The sequence below is a fragment of the Procambarus clarkii genome, chromosome 12 (assembly GCF_040958095.1).
Source record: "Procambarus clarkii isolate CNS0578487 chromosome 12, FALCON_Pclarkii_2.0, whole genome shotgun sequence".
NCBI lineage: Eukaryota > Metazoa > Arthropoda > Malacostraca > Decapoda > Cambaridae > Procambarus > Procambarus clarkii.
The window spans coordinates 29683152-29705871 of NC_091161.1; the positions used below are offsets into that span (position 1 = coordinate 29683152).

General features: G+C 45.7%; 1 long non-coding RNA gene across 1 annotated transcript in view; it reads right to left on the reverse strand.

The window, feature by feature from the left end:
• The window catches only part of LOC138364122 (uncharacterized), a 5805-nt gene extending 2581 nt beyond the window's left edge, over nt 1-3224 (reverse strand). Inside the window, exons 1-2 of the long non-coding RNA XR_011228310.1 lie at nt 3147-3224; nt 1270-1352 (exon numbers count right to left, since the gene is read on the reverse strand). This is a non-coding gene — a long non-coding RNA (uncharacterized lncRNA). The remainder of the gene's footprint in view (nt 1-1269; nt 1353-3146) is intronic.
• Between the last annotated feature and the right edge of the window lie 19496 nt (nt 3225-22720).

The window sequence follows — 22720 nt, forward strand, 5'->3', positions numbered from 1 at the left end:
AACGTTTTAGCCTTCTTGATACTTGCATCCATCTGTTGTTGTATTGGAGTCGCTTTTTTCGCTTATACTCGTACATTCTGTTAAAGAGTGTCAAATTTCTACATTAGACTACCATATTACCTATATTATTGTTAATAATGTATTGACAGATGCAATATGTATTAAAATTCTAAAAATAAGTCATTCATTATATACAATGTGTGATAATTAAAGCTGGTGCATATAACATCCTTGTCAGGCACATGCAAAAGTGAACACTTCCAGAATTGGAGACATGCAGAAATGTAACATATGGAAATAGAGGCATGCCAAAACAAAGACATGCATAAATTCAAATTCTTATCGAAATAATTTCTAGTGATTATTATATAAATTATTCCATCAGTACTAGATCAAATATTCAATACCATCCTCCCATTGGAAAGAGTAATCATGTCCTGTTGGACATTAATTATATGTTGAGATATAATCTAAAAGAAAATAGGGACATTGAAATTGTTGTTAAACTCTATTTCAATAAAGGACACTATAGGGAACCTAGAACCCTGTATTACAAGTGTAAGTGATAATTTTGGAAAATTTAATTAAAGCTAATTGTGTAGGACACCTGGAGATATGGTGCCCATATCTAAAGAATCACATCAACTGGTAAAGGTATAGACTTGCCAATAAGTGGCTCCCAGGTTAGAGGCATAAAATGCCAAAACTAGATGGTAGAATAAAAAGAAGATATTGTAAAAGGTAACCAAACAAAGATGCCACAGAAATATTAGAAAATTAACTTTCGCAAGCAGCGTGGTAGACATGGTTGGAACAAGTTAGGTGAGAGGGTGGTGGAGGCCAAAACCATAATCATAATCATCTGTATCAAACCTTATTACAGGTAAAACCAGTAGGCAGTCTACTGTATTTTATCAAACCGTTATTAGTATAATAGATCTCGTAATAATTTTGCAAAAATAATGGCATTTACTATTTTTAAAAGATTATTAGCAAATTTACAGAAATGGTGCATTCGGAAGACAAAACCAATTTTTCACTTTTGACAATTGAGCACCTGCTACATCCAGATTCTAGGGAGGAAAGGAAGGACGATCTTACTGGATCCCATAGCCTCTCCGAGGCACAAACCAGGCTTTTACATAACCCCCCCCCCTGCACCCGAGCTTTTTAAAATAGTAAATGCCATTATTTTTGCAAAATTATTACGAGATCTATTATACTAATAACGGTAAATAAATAATAAATAGTAAATAAATCAATACTTACTAAATTTTGTCTATTATGTAGCAAAGAAGCAGGTCTACGGAAGGCTTTTCTGTTGAGTTCGAAGCCCAGATTACTCGTGGTCTCTGAAATAAGTTAAGATTATAAGTATAAAATTTATAAAACCAAATAATAAATCCGGTATTGCTCAATTTCAGATGCAGACGTACTGAATGATATATCAGACTGTCAGCATGGTATTCGATCTGGAAGGTCCAGTGTAACGAATTTGCTCAGTTTCTATGATCGAGCCACAGAGATCTATAAAGAATTCTGATCAAGAAAGAGATCTAGGGGTGGTTTTAGATAGAAAACTATAACCTGAGGATCATATTAAGAACATTCTGCGAGGGGGCCTATGCTACACTTTTTAACTTTAGAATTGCTTTTAAATACATAGGTCAAAAAGTTTTAAAAGTTTTAAAAGTTTTTTAAACCTCTCGTGTATCATGAGTGTGTTAAAGCTTCAGATGGTGCATTCGGATGATAAAAACTAACTACTGTAGTTCAATTGATCAACAGACTGTATATCATATGCAGACTGTATGTGGATCTGCGGGCCACTCCAAACAACAGCCTGGTGGACCAAGCTCCACCAGGCCTAAAGCACAAAGTGATATAGATGTGATAGAGAAACTAGGTCAAATGGAGGAGTAGGTCTGTATATTAAACAGCACCTGACGTGCACAGAGCTACTAAACTCAATGTGGTGGTAGAGTGGTGGGGGGGGGGAAACATTGCAGAAAAAAACAAATACAATTTGGTCAACAAAACAGCATTGTTTAAAATAGAAGACATGGGTTGTCATTTTGGGGGTAAGGTAGGTTACATTGAGTTAATTAGTTAGTACTTAGTTTTTATCTTAAACTGGTTGGGAGAGGTACAGTGTTGCTGTGCTGGTGAAAGAACACCTAAAGGTAAATTAAATAATGATTGCGAATCCACAAGAAGTTGACATAATATCGCTAGAGATCTGCAATCAGGATGATAAACTTTCCTTAAAGAATTTGACAAACACTTGCTGATAGGACATGAAGTAAATGAAATGTATGTCAAGTTTTGTGAAATATATGATAAAAGCACAACAAAATTTGTACCAAAGGAGAGATGCAGAACTAGGAAAAGGGGTTTGTTCAACAGAAATTGCGAGAGGGCCTGAGACCCAAACACACACAAATGGAATCAATATATAGCAAGAGGCCAAACCCCCAAACATACAAGCGATGCAAAGATGCGAGAAACAGCAGCAGCATTAAGGAGAGGGACTTAAGGACCATAAATAAAGTGTGAAAATAAACTCGAGTAAATTTTTTTAACTACTCTCGACAGTGAAGAAAAACAAATATTCAGACGATTTGTGTTAGAATCATTAATCTTACACTTTCGGTCATATTCAACAACACAAATACATACACACACATTCCTGTTGCTGTAGCAAGTGAAGAATTACACACACAGATCACAATAACGTGATGCATCAAATGAACAAATCCACAAGGGCCGTGACGAGGATTCGAACCTGCGTCCGGGAGCATCCCAGACACTGCCTTAATCGACTGAGCTACAACAGGGTAAAAGGGTTGAAACCGAAGTTCTACTGAACTTACTGGATCCCATAGCCTCTCCGAGGCACAAACCAGGCTTTTACACAACCCCCCCCCCCCTGCACCCGAGCTATGTCAACAGGCCGTTCTCCCTCTTCGCCCTTCCGAATGCACCATATCAGTAAATTTTTTAATAATCTTTTAAAAATAGTAAATGCCACTATTTTTGCAAAATTATTACGAGATCTATTATTCTATAGAATAATGCATATAAATGCATATATGCATATAAATACAAAACATAAATACAAAACAAGTAAATGTAAATAATTTTACCTTGCACCTAGATCCACCAAGCCTGTATGGCGCGCGTTTCAGTACTTCGGAAATCTAGAACTATCTTGAATCTCTAATCTGCAATGAAACAATACATATTATTGCACTTACCAAAACATGGATGAATGTAGAAAATACAGAACTATTAGCTGAATATCAAATAAATGGATTTAATCTATTTCACACAGATAGATATATTAGACCGTGTATATTAGGTAATACCTAACATACACGCCTCCACACACACTACATTTGAAATGTAGTCTCAAAAAGACTACATTTCAACAGCAAAGATTACTCCATAAAAAAATAATTAAATTATTGACCAACATGAGAGAGGGTTAGCCAACATGAGAGGGTTGTGTTGATTGCCTGAAAATATTTAAATTGTGTAATGTATTGAATGGCATTTTTCAAGTTACAACATTTTTTAAATTACTGAACTAGGTTCTAGGCTTTGCTAGGCTTAATTCAATTATTACAGATAAGCCTAACCTAGCCTAGAACCCAGTGGGTTTTCTTCCTATTGGGGAGTGTTGTACATGCCTCGCCTCCACATACACACTAGCACAGCCAGGCCTCGCCTCCACATACACACTAGCACAGCCAGGCCTCGCCTCCACATACACACTAGCACAGCCAGGCCTCGCCTCCACATACACACTAGCACAGCCAGGCCTCGCCTCAACATACACCAGCACAGCCAGGCCTCGCCTCCACATACACACTAGCACAGCCAGGCCTCGCCTCCACATAGACACTAGCACAGCCAGGCCTCGCCTCCACATACACACTAGCACAGCCAGGCCTCGCCTCCACATACACACTAGCACAGCCAGGCCTCGCCTCCACATACACACTAGCACAGCCAGGCCTCGCCTCCACATACACCAGCACAGCCAGGCCTCGCCTCCACATACACACTAGCACAGCCAGGCCTCGCCTCCACATACACACTAGCACAGCCAGGCCTCGCCTCCACATACACACTAGCACAGCCAGGCCTCGCCTCCACATACACACTAGCACAGCCAGGCCTCGCCTCCACATACACCAGCACTGCCAGGCCTCGCCTCCACATACTCACCAGCACAGCCAGGCCTCGCCTCCACATACACACTAGCACAGCCAGGCCTCGCCTCCACATACACCAGCACAGCCAGGCCTCGCCTCCACATACACACTAGCACAGCCAGGCCTCGCCTCCACATAGACACTAGCACAGCCAGGCCTCGCCTCCACATACACACTAGCACAGCCAGGCCTCGCCTCCACATACACACTAGCACAGCCAGGCCTCGCCTCCACATACACACTAGCACAGCCAGGCCTCGCCTCCACATACACCAGCACAGCCAGGCCTCGCCTCCACATACACACTAGCACAGCCAGGCCTCGCCTCCACATACACACTAGCACAGCCAGGCCTCGCCTCCACATACACACTAGCACAGCCAGGCCTCGCCTCCACATACACCAGCACAGCCAGGCCTCGCCTCCACATACACACTAGCACAGCCAGGCCTCGCCTCCACATACACACTAGCACAGCCAGGCCTCGCCTCCACATACACCAGCACAGCCAGGCCTCGCCTCCACATACACACTAGCACAGCCAGGCCTCGCCTCCACATACACACTAGCACAGCCAGGCCTCGCCTCCACATACACACTAGCACAGCCAGGCCTCGCCTCCACATACACACTAGCACAGCCAGGCCTCTCCTCCACATACACCAGCACTGCCAGGCCTCGCCTCCACATACACACTAGCACAGCCAGGCCTCGCCTCCACATACACACTAGCACAGCCAGGCCTCGCCTCCACATACACACTAGCACAGCCAGGCCTCGCCTCCACATACACACTAGCACAGCCAGGCCTCGCCTCCACATACACCAGCACAGCCAGGCCTCGCCTCCACATACACACTAGCACAGCCAGGCCTCGCCTCCACATACACACTAGCACAGCCAGGCCTCGCCTCCACATACACCAGCACAGCCAGGCCTCGCCTCCACATACACACTAGCACAGCCAGGCCTCGCCTCCACATACACACTAGCACAGCCAGGCCTCGCCTCCACATACACACTAGCACAGCCAGGCCTCGCCTCCACATACACCAGCACTGCCAGGCCTCGCCTCCACATACACACTAGCACAGCCAGGCCTCGCCTCCACATACACACTAGCACAGCCAGGCCTCGCCTCCACATACACACTAGCACAGCCAGGCCTCGCCTCCACATACACACTAGCACAGCCAGGCCTCGCCTCCACATACACCAGCACAGCCAGGCCTCGCCTCCACATACACACTAGCACAGCCAGGCCTCGCCTCCACATACACACTAGCACAGCCAGGCCTCGCCTCCACATACACCAGCACTGCCAGGCCTCGCCTCCACATTTAAACCAACCAAGCCCACAAATACGTTAACATGGACCAGCATTACACCGTCTAACATACTCTGTCAGATGTAACAACTAAATTTGTGAATTCAAGACCAAATCTATTGTATAACACAGTGTTAGTACGAGAAAAACATTACTTACATTCGAAGCCGTGTTTTAAAATGGCGGCGGTCTTGTACTGACGCTCCAAACTGTGTGTTCGTTTGCGTATGATGAACGTGTGACAATTTACTACAACAATTATTTAATTATTCTTATTCTTTATTTTAATATTTTTAGGGTACATGAAATTTCAAACTTATTTGCACACAATAATATAATTGCATTGTCATAACCTTTATATATTACGGAAAATACGATGACATGAACGAAGTCAAAGTGAAGTTGAAGTCAAAGTCATTCGCCGAACGTATTAGTCATTTTTTTTCTCCCAAACGATAGGGGTAACAAATCCACAGAGAATATAAGTGTACAGTAAAGTCAATTTTATTCAGGAAAGTACATACATAGTTGATTTACAAACATAATGTTGGATTTATAGATAGAGCTAGTGCATACAATACCTAAAGCCACTATAGTAGGCATATAGCATTTCAGGCAACCGGGCAGTATATATGGACCCCTTACTCAAATCTCTGAATATGTTAGATATTAAGTCCCTGCACATACTCTCATGTGTATTTTATATATATAAAACGCTGCACTGTAATGTCAATCCTGACCTTAAAAGCTTCCTAGAAGGTTGTAACAGATCCCATGAGCACCACACCAGAAACAAATACCTATTTGATATTCCAAGAGTACGACTTAGTCAAACTAGAAATGCTTTACAAATCAAGAGACCTCGAATGTGGAATGACCTTCCCAATTATGTTAAAAACTGTACCTCTCCCAACCAGTTTAAGATAAATAAAGATAAATTTATAAGTTAAGAAAAATTCCACAAATCAACAACCCTGTTACTGACCCTGTATTTACCCAAGTCTTTCCTAAATCTAAACTTATCCAATTTATACCCATTGTTTCATGTTCTATCTTGTGTTGACAATTTTAATACCCTATTAATATCCCCTTTGTTATATCTATTCAGGAAATTGTGGTTGATCTCGAACCCATTGATAATGTGACGACTTATACAGAATTTTGTAACTATATCATCAAGATTGTAACCAGCTTAGCTAAATGTAGTGTGGGGTTCAGTCCCTAAGCCCATATATGTGCCTCTCTAACCATTTAGGTTACAGGGCAAAAACATAAAAACAAAGGTAACTGCAGAAGGCCTATTGGCCCATACCAGGCAGCTCCTATCTATAACAGATAAACACTAAGTACTACCTAATTAACTCAATGTAACCTACCAACCTAACCCCCTATCCACCTAACCTATCCACCGCTGCCCACTGGATGGGGGGCGGTGTGCAGGACAAACATATAAATTTTGATACTAGCTCTCCACATATGTCAGTTGCTTAACACTTTAGTGCGCGCGGCACTAGCTGGAAAACCAAGCGGGTTGTGCGCGCGGCGTTCTGGGCGCTCAAGCGTAAACACAAAAAAGTTTATAATCTTTTCACGCTCCTAACCTCAATTCTCAAGCTACGTTTTTCATTTTGGTATCAATGCGTTGGCAATAAAATTCTCTACAAGATCATATGCATAAAATGTCACCGAAGCATTTGGTATCCCACCACGAAGTAAATAAACACGAAGATGACTCGCCGTGACACCCAAACAGGAAGTAAATGTTCATACTCTTTCGTTTGTTGCCAGCCTCACAGTCATCCTACAGCGCTCATTTTGATATCACTGAACTCGCAATAAAATTCCCCACCCAGACATATGCCTATCAATGTCTAATTATGGTATCGGGTGACCCGCACGAGTGTGGGAACTGGGCGAAGCGTTAGCCGTGATTTCAGCAGGGACGACACTGTTGGGATGCAGTGCTTTGAATGTTTATACTTATTTAACTGTCCTGACATTATTTCTGAAGCTACGTATTTCATTTTTATAGCAATGTGTTCGCAATAGAAAGTTCTATAAGAACATGGGTAGAGTTGGCCAACACAGCGTCAAATAAATTTGCGGCGAATAAAATCTTACGCGTGTTTGTACCCGTGAGCGTCAAAAGTTTTTACTTTGCTCATGTTTTTCAAGTTTATACTTGTTTCACACTGTTTTTTTTTTGTATAGTGTTCGGAATAAAATTCCCTACACAGACATATGCATATCAAATACAATTCCTTGGAATTCACAGCTGTAGAGATGACGGAAAACACACAACCGGAACCCGCTCTTGACACTCCAACTCACACCCGCAACACCCACAAAAAAAGTTTCTCTTGTTTCATGTATACTTACTTTAGTTTTCGTGCTACAGTTCTCATTTAGGTATCAAAATATTCCTAAGAAAATAGACTACAATACTGAAACAATCTAAGACAATTATGTGTACTTACCAAAGCAAAGACGATTGTAGTAAAATAAGTTGAGCATTTTATCTCCACTCCACCTCCTTCAGGTACTGATTCCTGAAGTTGCTCAACAGATGTTCCTAGGTGGAGTGAAGCTGATGTAGGTGGTTATTTCTTGTCCACCCAATACACCCTTTTCCTGTGATAAGTGGTGTAATTACAAGGTATGACGCAAAGTGGAACATCGCATGTCTTGCACGCTATACCAGTTTCCTTCCTGATACCCGACTTTGAACACACTTCACACCTGCGACGTTTGGGGATTTTTACCAGCTCATGTTTCAATTTATAGTTCAGGCGAGTCTCTGCTATAACAACACGTCGCTGTTGTCTCTGGGTTGGCAATAAACTACTGTCTGAATCGTCGCTCTCACTATTGTTTTCAAACACTAATGTGGAATATGAATTATCTTCATCAGATTCAGCTTCAGCACTAGGTGTAGACGTGAAGAGAGGGCGCCTCACACCCGACGGGCCAGGTGTTGACGGGTCAGCAGGAGGATACACAGGACCAGTGTCATGATTTATGTCTGGAGCATGAACTAGATGTGGAGATGGTGTAGTTGTTGCAGGCCACTCTGCCTTGTCAAATTTCAATAAAGACCAAATAGCAACTTCATGGAACTAGAGCAGAGTTAGTTTCCTTCGATCATCTGTGTTGGCCTTGTACAATGCATGTACAATGCATTGAGTAAAGACCAAATAGCAACTTCATGGAACTAGAGCAGAGTTAGTTTCCTTCGATCATCTGTGTTGGCCTTGTACAATGCAACCACAAGTTGACATTGAATGTGAATTAACAATGAGACAAGTAAGATTTATACTAATACATTTATACTAACTCTGTTGAGCGTTGACCATTTATACATCAAATCTGTTGATGTGAGCACTTTAGTTTAGTCTGCCGTTTAAAGAAAAAAAGAGCATATCAATGGTATATCACAGAAAACGAATTTATCATAAACTCATGTATTTGTCTTATCATATTGAACTGCATTCATATTTTTAATATATAACAATATGAATATACAAATTTCTGTAAATCCCCTACCTTGTTGGAATCTGTGGAAATGAATGAGCAAATGTGCTGGCTGAAGGCGCTGAAGGAAACCACATTGGTTTCATTTTGGATACAAATGTCCATGGAGATTCAAAATGGAAACTAATTATATAGTTGAACCTGCAGAGACGAGTTTAAGAATCTGTGTTGAGAGTGATGGACACAGCCTTCACAATTATACTTCAGAGAATGTAAACATCTAAGAGTCATTAGAAATATGTGTAGAATAATAAACCCTACATTGTTTGAGTTAGGGAAAACACCATTTGTGATATATAGATACTATAGCTGTTCCTAAAGATTCACCCTTTTTTGCACCAGCAAGATAACATATAAGATTTTAAGAGTTGACGAATGTTAATATTCTTGTTTGATAAACTGTGAACTTGAGACATAGTTAATAAGAACATATTAACACAACAAAATGTTTTCAGAATCTTTAACACCACTTTCCAGCAACTTATATAATTTATATAAATTATTTTAGAGAATAATACATAAATTATATATTTAAACATGATATAGTGTTTAGTGGAATGTATAAGGAGTCAAATTGTGTTAAAAAGAGCAATTTTTAGAAAATTTGGAAAAATACTTTTTTCTGTTCAAATTATAACTAAATGGATTTTAAAGGTTTCACTCAGCCAATATATATCATTCACAATTTATTAATGAATTTTACAAAAAAACACCATAAATTTTATATTTAAATATGTAAAAACTATTTGTTTTACATTTGGAAGAAAATAATTGTAGAAAAACAATTTATAATTAAACCTTTGTGTTTGGATTTTTTGAGTAAAAGTTTCTCAAAGGCTCTCCTGCACCATTCTCAATGCAAATCATTCCCACACCTATGGGAAGAGATCGGCGAACGTTGTGTAGATGATTTGTGTTTGCTGGGCCCTCCCCTCACCACCCCACAATACCCTCCCCTCACCACCCCACTATACCCTCCCCTCACCACCTCACTATACCTTCCCCCTCACCACCCCACTATACCCTCCCCTCACCACCCCACTATACCCTCCCCTCACCACCCCACTATACCCTCCCCTCACCACCCCACTATACCCTCCCCTCACCACCCCACTATACCCTCCCCTCACCACCCCACTATACCCTCCCCTCACCACCCCACTATACCTTCCCTCTCACCACCCCACTATACCCTCCCCTCACCACCCCACTATACCCTCCCCTCACCACCCCACTATACCCTCCCCTCACCACCCCACTATACCCTCCCCTCACCACCCCACTATACCCTCCCCTCACCACCCCACTATACCCTCCCCTCACCACCCCACTATACCTTCCCCCTCACCACCCCACTATACCCTCCCCTCACCACCCCACTATACCCTTCCCTCACCACCCCACTATACCCTCCCCTCACCACCCCACTATACCCTCCCCTCACCACCCCACTATACCCTCCCCTCACCACCCCACAATACCCTCCCCTCACCACCCCACTATACCCTCCCCTCACCACCCCACTATACCCTCCCCTCACCACCCCACTATACCCTCCCCTCACCACCTCACTATACCTTCCCCCTCACCACCCCACTATACCCTCCCCTCACCACCCCACTATACCCTCCCCTCACCACCCCACTATACCCTCCCCTCACCACCCCACTATACCCTCACCACCCCACTATACCCTCCCCTCACCACCCCACTATACCCTCCCCTCACCACCCCACTATACCCTCCCCTCACAACGAATGAGGGGTAAGCTGGTAGTCCCTAAACCATCGGGATCAATATATTACGTAGGGCAGTGGTGGGGGATGAGGGAGGGGAGGGGGTGAGGGAGGGGAGGGGGATGAGGGAGGGGAGGGGGGTGAGGGAGGGGTGGGGGGTGAGGGGGTGAGGGAGGGGCGGGGGATGAGGGAGGGGAGGGGGGGTGAGGAAGGGGAGGGGGTGAGGTGGGGAGGGGGGATGAGGGAGGCGAGGGGATGAGGGAAAGGACGGCGTTGAGGGAGGGGGTGAGGGAGAGGAGGGGGGTGAGGGAGAGGAGGGGGATGAGGGAGGGGGAGGGGGTGAGGGAGAGGATGGTGTGGGATATTTGGGGCTTGAATCTGATTACTTAAATATTAATGTAGTAAATTAATTTACGAAGGACAACCCGCTTTTATAGTAAAGAGGGAAACTGAGAATTTCTGGTCATTAGATAATTCCTAGATGAACCAGTAACTATGGATAAATTACTAGAGAATATGATCATAGAAATAATTAATGGGCTGTGTAATTAAATTAATCAAACCCTCAAACACCTACATTGGGGGGTTATTACTGGAAGTAAGTACGTCCAGGAACTAGTGTGGTTCGTTCACTAATCCAAATTATAATAATCTAATCCTATGAATTATAGTGAAACTAATGTCATTACCATGAATGGGAACATAGATTATAAGTATAGTAATGATAGTCACAATAAACACATGTTAATCCAAAGAAATTCTGCATATAAGTAATTTCAGGAATCTCATGAATTAATACAAAGAAATCTTAGCTTAATGATGATTCCTTTATGTAAGCCACGACGATTCCTCTAATTCCCTGGGCTCGGCTGGCTGACGAATGGGATGGATTAACATGGGAGAAGGCGGCAGAGAGAATTCTTCTCTCGTGCTGCAAAACAAATATTTACAGTTGCAACTAATTAAACTACTGAATCTCTATGTTCAAGAATTAAGAGTTACAGATGATAAAAGGTAATCACCTGTGGTTTGGTGTTGGCATGCGTCGTCACGGTCAATTATCCAGCTACTACACTACGCTTTACAAGATGCATCAAATAAAGAGAAGATACTTAGCAAATAAGGGCACTGCATGAGTTTTAAGATTGCCGAAATTCGCACCCCAGGCTCTGGCTTCAGCTTATCCTGGATAATGGCGTGCTTCACTGGTCGGTCACGTGCAGTCAGGAACCAGATTAAAAAGGTTTCTTATGTTACACCAGCACCAGTTGCAGATATTATCTGCAAGGTTGTTCACGCCTCACAGTGGCGACTTTCATCTGAGGATGGATAACGTCTACCCTGATGGCTGGGTAATGGCGTCTCCTCGTGAGCACAATATGGGTAGGTCTGCCTCAGAGCTTCCCTCCCCGTGTACTGGCAAGCCTCTCCCAACCCACGCCGCGTCTCGCGTTCATTAGACAAATTATTGTCATGAATATTAGTATTTCTCGCATTTACGCTTGAAATGTTGAAGACTGGACGGGTTTATTATTTAGAAGAGGACAATATTATTATTTGCCAATTTAGGAATAGTAAACATATAAGGGAGAGGAATTAATGTCTCCCCATGGCATTCACTCGTGACGTTAACTTTTGTTACTAGATAATCGCTATGACTCCAACGCTCTATTCGGCTTTTAGTTGGAGGTCAATTCATCTGTAATTAATTATCATACAGAATGCCTTGGTTATAGAGAATCGAATTTAATTCTCAGATACATTGGATATAATGTGTTTATTGTAATGAAATCTGACGCAATACTGGCGTCGGGTGACGTGAGAATTCTAGCCTACTGCACAGATGAAATTATTAGTACATGAGAATTCTACGTGGTGTTAATTTTACTTACTACAATAATTAAAAGAGTTAGTAATAAGTAATGAGAATACAACAGTGTTGTATTCGGTGTTGGAAATTCCCAACAGATGGGGTGAGGGAGGGGAGGGGTGAGGGAGGGGAGGGGGATGAGGGAGGGGAGGGGGATGAGGGAGGGGAGGGGGTGAGGGAGAGGAGGGGGTGAGGGAGGTGAGGGGTGAGGGAGGGCAGGGGGTGAGGGAGGGCAGGGGGGTGAGAGAGGGGAGGGGGGTGAGGGAGGGGAGGGGGTGAGGGAAGGGAGGGGGATGAGGAAGGGGAGGGGGTGAGGGAGAGGAGGGGGTGAGGGAGGGGAGAGGATGAGGGAGGGGAGGGGTGGTGGTGAGGGAGGGGAGGGGGGATGAGGGAAAGGAAGGGGGTGAGGGAGGGGAGGGGATGAGGGAGGGGAGGGGGTGAGGGAGGGTAGCAGGTGAGGGAGGAGAGGAGGATGAGGGAGGGGAGGAGGATGAGGGAGGGGAGGGGGGATGAGGGAAGGGAGGGTATGAGGGAGTGAAGGAGGTGAGGGAGGAGAGGAGGATGAGGAAGGGGAGGGGGTGTGAGGGAGGGGAGGGGAGGGGGTGTGAGGGAGGGGAGGGGATGAGGGAGTGGAGGGGATGAGGGAGGGGAGGGGGTGAGGGAGTGGAGGAGGATGAGGGAGGAGAGGGGGTGAGGGAGGGGAGGGGGGTGAGGGAAGGGAGGGGTGTGAGGGAGGTGGTGAGGGAGTGGAGGGGGTGTGAGGGAGGGGGGGTGAGGGAGGGGAGGGGGGTGAGGGAGGGGAGGGGGGTGAGGGAGGAGAGGGGGTGAGGGAGGGGGTGAGGGAGGGGAGGGGGTGAGGGAGGGGAGGGGGGTGAGGGAGGGGAGGGGGTGAGGGAGGGGAGGGGGTGAGGGAGGGGAGGGGGGTGAGGGAAGGGAGGGGGGTGAAGGAGGGGAGGGGGGTGAGGGAGGGGAGGAGGGTGAGGGAGGGGAGGGGGGTGAGGGAGGGGAGGGGGGTGAGGGAGGGGAGGGGGGTGAGGAAGGGGAGGGGGGTGAGGGAGGGGAGGGGGGTGAGGGAGGGGAGGGGGTGAGGGAGGGGAGGGGGGTGAGGGAGGGGAGGGGGAGAGTCCAGTGTGTATAAGACATTCTAACAGCTCAGACGACTCTGGGAACCTACTCACAGGGGCCATTATTGTGTGGATTATTCCTTGTACGAGTGGTCTACATGACTCTTGGCTGTGGTCGTCTGTAGGGCGCGCCCTGGGAGGGTGCTCGCCTCCGTTGGCAGACCTATGGCTGGGGTATTGATGTTTCGGCGGGGGTGAGCTGGTGGGGGAGAGTTTGTGGGGGTTGAGTTTGTGGTGCAGAGCTTGTCGGGGAGAGAGCTTGTGGGGGGGGAGCTTGTGGGGGGAGAGTTTGTATGGGGGGGGAGAGTTTGTATGGGGGGGAACTTGTGGGGGGGGGAGCTTGTCGGGGAGAGATCTTGTGGGGGGGTGGAGTTTGTGGGGGTTGAGTTTGTGGTGCAGAGCTTGTCGGGGAGAGAGCTTGTGGGGGAGAGTTTGTGGGGGAGAGTTTGTGGGGCAGAGCTTGTCGGGGAGAGAGCTTGTGGGGGAGAGTTTGTGGGGTTGAGTTTGTGGGGCAGAGCTTGTCGGGGAGAGAGCTTGTGGGGGAGAGTTTGTGGGGCAGAGCTTGTCGGGGAGAGAGCTTGTGGGGGAGAGTTTATGGGGGTTGAGTTTGTGGGGCAGAGCTTGTCGGGGAGAGAGCTTGTGGGGGAGAGTTTGTGGGGGTTGAGTTTGTGGGGCAGAGCTTGTCGGGGAGAGATCTTGTGGGGGAGAGTTCGTGGTGGGGGAGAGCTTTTTTTTTGGGGGGGGGGAATTTTTTTGGAAGGGAGAGTTTGTGGGGGAGGGGAGCTTGTGGGGGGAGAGTTTGTGGGGGAGGGGAGCTTGTGGGGGGAGAGTTTGTGGGGGAGGGGAGCTTGTGGGGGGAGAGTTTGTGTAGGGGGAGTTTGTGGGGGGGAGAGCTTGTGGGGGGAGAGTTTGTATGGGGGGGGAGCTTGTGGGGGGGAGTTTGTGGGGGGGGGGAGTTTGTGGGGGGGGAGTTTGTGGGGGGGGGAGAGCTTGTGGGGGGAGAGTTTGTATTGGGGGAGAGTTTGTATTGGGGGGGAGCTTGTGGGGGGGGAGCTTGTGGGGGGGGGAGAGTTTGTATGGGGGGGAGCTTGTGGGGGGGGAGCTTGTGGGGGGGGAGCTTGTGGGGGGGGCGGAGCTTGTGGGGGGGAGCTTGTGGGGGGGAGCTTGTGGGGGGGGGAGCTTGTGGGGGGAGAGTTTGTATGGGGGGGGGAGCTTGTGGGGGGGGGAGCTTGTGGGGGGGCGGAGCTTGTGGGGGGGGGGGGAGCTTACGCACACTTGAATATAGCTTATATATAACCAGGCAAGATTATGACAAACAACATGGCAGGTAATAACATAATTGAGAGGGCAGCCTCTGCTGCCTGTGGAAATCGATCCCAACTGCTCATCATGAGGGACTTCAATCATGAAAGGATAGACTGCAAGAACATGGAACCCCATGGAGAAGAGGTTACATGGAGAGCCAAACTATTGGAGGTGGCGACAAGAAACTTTCTAAGCCAACATGTTAGGGAACCCACTAGGATGAGGGGGAGCGATGAACCAGCGAGACTCGACCTACAAAGGGAACTGAAAGCAAAAAACTAGCATTCCGTAAGGGAAATTACGAGGAGATAAGAAAATTCCTAACGGATGTAACATGGGAATCGGAGCTAAGGGGAAAGACGGCCCAAGACATGATGGAATACATCACGCAGAAGTGCAAGAATGCAGCAGAAAAGTTTATCCCGGCCCAAAAGGTGAAAACTGAAATGCAAGAAAAAGAAACCCATAGTTTAAACAGAGATGTAAGCTAGCTAAACAACAAAGTAAAAGAGCATGGAGAAACTATAGAAATAACAGGACACTTTTGAGCAGAGAAGGTTACCAGAGAGCCAGGAATGAATACGTCAGGGTGAGAAGAGAGGCAGAAGGGCAATACGAAAATGACACAAGCAAGGCTAAGACCCAACCCAAATTGCTGCACCGCCACATCAGGGGAAAGACATCAATGAACGAATAGGTAATGAAACTGGGGATAGGTTCAGACAGATTCACTACAAATGACGAAGCAGTGTGCGAGGGGGGTAATATGGAAGTGTGCGAGGGGGTTTCCTCAATATGAAATTCCTGGAAGTCTTTACATTAGAGCAAGAAGTTCCAGAGATAAGAGAAGGAATTATTAACCAGGCACCACTAGAGGAATTTGAGATTACCAGTGGAGATGTAAGGAAGCTTTTACTAGAGTTGGATGTGACAAAGGCTTTAGGCCGGGATGGAATATCACCATCGATACTAAAGGAATGAGCAGAAGCACTGTGCCTGCCACTCTCCATAGTGTATAACAAATCACTGGTAACAGGTGAACTGCCAGAAATTTGGAAGGCAGCAAACGTAGTCCCGATATGCAAGAAGGGGGATAAACAGGAGGCACTGAACTACAAGCTAGTATCCCTACCTTGCATACCATGCAAGCTAATGGAGAAAATTGTGCGAAAAAAACTAGTCGAACATTTGGAGCGAATGAACTTTGTGACAACACCAACATGGTTTCAGGGATGGCAAGTCATGCCTCACAGGACTAATTGAATTCTACGATCAGACAACAAGAATCTGGCAAGAAAGAGAGGGGTGGGAAGACTGCATATTTTTGAATTGCCAGAAAGCCTTTGACACAGTGCCAAACCAGAGACTAGTGCGAAAGCTGGAGATGCAGGCAGGAGTGAAAGGGAAGGTACTCCATTGGATAAGGGAGTACCTAAGTAACAGAAGGCAGCGAGCTACTGTGCGGGGTGAGGTATCAGATTGGCGAGACGTCACCAGTGGGGTCCCGCAGGGTTCAGTCCTTGAACCCATACTGTTTCTCATATATGTAAAGGATCTTCCAGATGGTATAGAATCATTCCTCTCATTGTTTGCTGATGATGCAAAAATTATGAGGAGGATTAAGACGAGTGAAGACAGTATGAGACTTTACACACACAGATCACACTAACGTGATGCATCAAATGAACAAATCCACGAGGGCCGTGACGAGGATTCGAACCTGCGTTCGGGAGCATCCCAGACACTGCCTTAATCGACTGAGCTACGACAGGGTAAAAGACTTGAAACCTTTTATTTATTTTACAGTATGAAACTACTAGATGACCTAGACATGCAGACGGCATGAATGGTCCAACAAATGGCTTCTAAAGTTCAACCAGAGTAAATGTAAGGTAATAAAACTAAGCAGTGGAAACAGGAGACCAGACACAGGATACAGAATGGGAGAAGAAGTCCTTCATCAAACGAACAGAGAGAAGGATCTAGGAGTTGATATCACACCAACCCTGTCACCTGAAGCCCACATCAGAAGAATAACATCTGCGGCGTATGCGAGGCTGGTTAAGATCAGAACTACCTTCAGGAACCTGTGTAAGGAATCATTCAGAACCTTGTCCTGTCCTGCCCTGAACCTTGTTCATAACCAATCCTGGAGTATGCAGCCCCAGCATGGAGCCCGTACCTTGTCAAGCACAAGGCGAAGCTTGAAAAAGTTCAGAGATATGCCACTAGGCTAGTCCCAAAACTAAGAGGCGTGAGTTACGAGAACAGGCTGCGTGAGATGCACATCACGACACTGGAAGAAAGAAGAGTAAAGGAAGACATGATCACAACCTACAAAATTCTCAGAGGAATTAACACGGTAGCTAAGGATAAACTTTTTAACACAGGTGGTACGCGAACGAAAGGACACAGGTGGAGACTGAGTACCCAAATGAGCCACAGGGACGTTAGAAAGAAGTTTTTCAGTGTCAGAGTAGTTAACAGGTGGAATGCATTAGGCAGCGATGTGGTGGAGTCTGACTCCATTCACAGCTTTAAATGTAGATATGATAGAGCCCAATAGGCTCAGGAATCTGAACACCAGTTGACTGACAGTTGAGAGGCGGAACCAAAGAACCAAAGCTCAACCCCCGCAAACAGAAATAGGTGAGTACACACACACACACACACACACACACACACACACACACACACACACACACACACACACACACGCACACACACGCACACGCACACGCACACACACACACAGGTATCTATACTAGGTATCATCTGGGAGATGAAATTCTTCAAGAGTCAAAGAGAGAAAAAGACTTGGGGGTTTGACATCACGCCAGACCTGTCCCCTGCACCCAATATCAAGACGATAACATCAGCGGTATATGCCAGGCTGGCCAACTTAAGAACGGCATTCAGAAACTTGTGTAAAGAATCATTCAGAACTTTGTATACCACATATGTCAGACCAATCCTGGAGTATGCAGCCCCAGCATGGAGTCCATTTCTAGTCAAGGATATGACTAAACTGGAAAAGGTTCAAAGGTCTGCCACCAGACTAGTACCCGAGCTGAGAGAGATGAGCTACGAGGAGAGACTACGGGAATTAAACCTTACTTCTCTGGAAGACAGAAGGGTTAGGGGGGGACATGATTACCACATTCAAGATTCTCAAGGGAATTGATAAGGTAGATAAAGACTGGCTATTTAACATAAGGAGCACACGCCCTAGGGGACACGGAAACTGATTGTCCAAATGAGCCACAGAGATATTAGAAAGAACTTTTTTTAGTGTCAGAGTGGTTAACAAATGGAATGTATTAGGAAGTGATGTGGTGGAGGCTGACTCCATACACAGTTTCAAGTGTAGATATGATAGAGCCCAATAGGTTTAGGAACCCTTACACCTGTTGATTGACGATTAAGAGGCGGGACCAAAGAGCTAGAGCTCAACCTCCGCAAGCACAATTAGGTGATTACACACACACACACACACACACACACACACACACACACACACAGAGTTCAGAGACTACATAGCAGGCACCATAACAATGGGAGGACCAAGAATAGTAGTAGCAGTAATATACAACCCTCCACCAAATGACAGGAGACCCAGTCAAGAGTATGAAAACAACAACAAGGCAGTTAACACTATAATTGAGAGGGCAGCCTCTGCTGCCTGTAGAAATAGATCCCACCTGCTCATCATGGGCGACTTCAATCACGGAAAGATTGACTGGGAGAACAAGGAACCGCATGGAGGCGAGGATACGTGGAGAGCCAAACTATTGGAGGTGGTGACAAGCAACTTTTTAACGCAGCATGTCGGAGAACCCACAAGGATGAGAGGCAATGACGAACCAGCGAGACTCGACCTAGTCTTCACTCTGAACGACTCCGACATAAGAGAAATCGGTTTTGAGGACCCAGTAGGAATGAGCGACCACAGTGTACTGGTGTTTGAGTACTTGATTGAAGAAGGGTTATTGAACTCGAGGAGGGATACCGAAACCAAAAGGTTAGCATACCGAAAGGGAAACTATGAGGGGATAAGAAAATTCCTAACAGATATAGCATGGGAAACAGAGCTCAGGGGAAAGACGGCCCAAGATATGATGGATTACATCACGCAGAAGTGCAAGGACGCAGCAAACAAGTTTGTCCCAGTCCAAAAGGAAAACAGAGAAATGAAGATGAGAAACCCATGGTTTAATCAAAGATGTAGGCTAGCTAAGCAGCAAAGTAAAAGGGCATGGAGAAACTATAGGAATAACAGGACACTGGAGAGCAGAGAAAGATACCAGAATGCCAGGAATGAATATGTCAGGATGAGAAGAGAGGCAGAAAGACAATACGAAAATGACATCGCAAGCAAGGCAAAGACTCAGCCAAAATTGTTGCATAGCCACATTAGGAGAAAAACAACAGTAAAGGAACAGGTTATGAGATTAAGGATAGGGGCGGAAGGATTCACTACAAATGACAAGGAAGTGTGTGAGGAATTGAATAAGAAATTCCAGGAGGTCTTCACCTTAGAACAAGGAGAAATTCCAGAGGTAAGTGAGGGAATAGCTAACCAGGAACCACTGGAAGAGTTTGAGATTACCAGTGGGGAAGTAAGGAAGTGTTTACTAGAGTTGGACGTGACGAAGGCTATAGGCCCAGATGGAATCTCCCCTTGGGTTCTAAAGGAAGGAGCAAGAGAACTGAGCCTACCACTCTCCATAGTGTATAACAAATCACTGGCAACAGGGGAACTGCCAGATATTTGGAAAGCAGCTAACGTAGTCCCGATATACAAGAAAGGGGATAGACAGGAGGCACTGAACTACAGGCCAGTGTCCCTAACCTGCATACCATGCAAGCTGATGGAGAAGATTGTGCGAAAAAAACTAGTGGAGCATCTGGAGCGAAGGAACTTTGTAACACAGCATCAACATGGGTTCAGGGATGGCAGGTCCTGCCTCACAGGGTTACTTGAATTCTACGACCAGGCAACAAAAATAAGGCAAGAAAGAGAAGGGTGGGCAGACTGCATATTTTTGGATTGTCAGAAAGCCTTTGATACAGTGCCACACAAGAGGCTAGTGCGAAAGTTGGAGATGCAGGCTGGAGTGAGAGGGAAGGTACTCCGGTGGATAGAGGAATACCTAAGCAACAGGAGACAACGAGTCTGTATGAGGGGTGAGGTCTCAGATTGGCGAGACGTCACAAGTGGAGTCCCGCAGGGGTCAGTCCTTGGACCTATACTGTTTCTGGTATATGTAAATGATCTCCCAGAGGGTATAGATTCGTTCCTCTCAATGTTTGCCGACGATGCAAAAATTATGAGGAGGATTGAAACAGAGGATGATAGTAGGAGGCTACAAGATGACCTGGATAGACTGAGTGAATGGTCCAACAAATGGCTGTTGAAGTTCAACCCGAGTAAATGCAAAGTAATGAAACTAGGCAGTGGAAACAGGAGGCCAGGCACAGGATACAGAATAGGAGATGAAGTACTTAATGAAACAGACAGAGAGAAAGATCTAGGAGTTGATATCACACCAAACCTGTCTCCTGAAGCCCACATAAAGAGAATAACGTCTGCGGCATATGCGAGGCTGGCTAACATCAGAACGGCGTTCAGGAACCTGTGTAAGGAATCATTCAGAATCTTGTACACCACATATGTAAGACCAATCCTGGAGTATGCGGCCCCAGCATGGAGCCCGTACCTTGTCAAGCACAAGACGAAGCTGGAAAAAGTCCAAAGGTATGCTACTAGACTAGTCCCAGAACTAAGAGGCATGAGTTATGAGGAAAGGCTGCGGGAAATGCACCTCACGACACTGGAAGACAGAAGAGTAAGGGGGGACATGATCACAACCTACAAAATCCTCAGGGGAATCGACCGGGTAAACAAGGATGAACTTTTCAACACTGGTGGGACGCGAACAAGGGGACACAGGTGGAAGCTGAGTACCCAAATGAGCCACAGAGACGTTAGAAAGAACTTTTTCAGTGTCAGAGTAGTTAGCAAATGGAATGCATTAGGCAGTGATGTGGTGGAGGCTGACTCCATTCACAGTTTCAAATGTAGATATGATAGAGCCCAATAGGCTCAGGAATCTGTACACCAGTTGATTGACGGTTGAGAGGCGGGACCAAAGAGCCAGAGCTCAACCCCCGCAAGCACAATTAGGTGAGTACACACACACACACACACACACACACACACACACACACACACACACACACACACACACACACACTAAATCTGTCATAACGATGCACTAGATAAGTGACTATTGGAGCTAGATAATTCATTTATCTATGATAAGATATCTGAGTGACTTATGTGACTTGCAAGTAACGACGAAATCTTAAGTCATTCAAGTACAAGTTCGAGTAAGTTTAGACAATAAGATGCATATCAAAACAATAGAGAAGATTAGGATATTTCTACCCTCCATCTTAATTAATTTAAGTCATAGTTGATGCCAGTTTGGTCGCATCTGAAGCCTATGAGAGAGTAATGCAAGATGATTACAGCATATACCAATTTCTTCACAACTCTCGCTAACAACTTGTTCACAACTCTTGCTACCAACTGTTCACAACTCTCGCTAACAACTTGTTCACAACTCTCACTACCAACTGTTCACAACTCTTGCTAACAACTTGTTCACAACTCTTGCTACCAACTGTTCACAACTCTCACTACCAACTGTTCACAACTCTTGCTACCAAATGTTCACAACTCTTGCTACCAACTGTTCACAACTCTCACTACCAACTGTTCACAACTCTTGCTACCAAATGTTCACAACTCTTGCTACCAACTGTTCACAACTCTCACTACCAACTGTTCACAACTCTAACTACCAACTGTTCACAACTCTTGCTACCAAATGTTCACAACTCTTGCTACCAACTGTTCACAACTCTTACTACCAACTGTTCACAACTCTTGCTACCAACTGTTCACAACTCTCACTACCAACTGTTCACAACTCTCACTACCAACTGTTCACAACTCTTGCTACCAAATGTTCACAACTCTTGCTACCAACTGTTCACAACTCTCACTACCAACTGTTCACAACTCTCACTACCAACTGTTCACAACTCTTGCTACCAACTGTTCACAACTCTCACTACCAACTTGTTCACAACCCTCACTACCAACTGTTCACAACTCTCACTACCAACTGTTCACAACTCTTGCTACCAAATGTTCACAACTCTTGCTACCAACTGTTCACAACTCTCACTACCAACTGTTCACAACTCTCACTACCAACTGTTCACAACTCTCACTACCAACTTGTTCACAACTCTTGCTAACAACTTGTTCACAACTCTTGCTACCAACTGTTCACAACTCTCGCTACCAACTGTTCACAACTCTTGCTACCAACTGTTCACAACTCTCACTACCAACTGTTCACAACTCTTGCTAACAACTATTCACAACTCTCGCTAACAACCTCCCCACAACTCTCGCTAACAACCTCCCCACAACTCTCACTAACAATCTCCCCACAACTCTCACTAACAACCTCCCCACAACTCTCACTAACAACCTCCCCACAACTCTCACTAACAACCTCCCCACAACT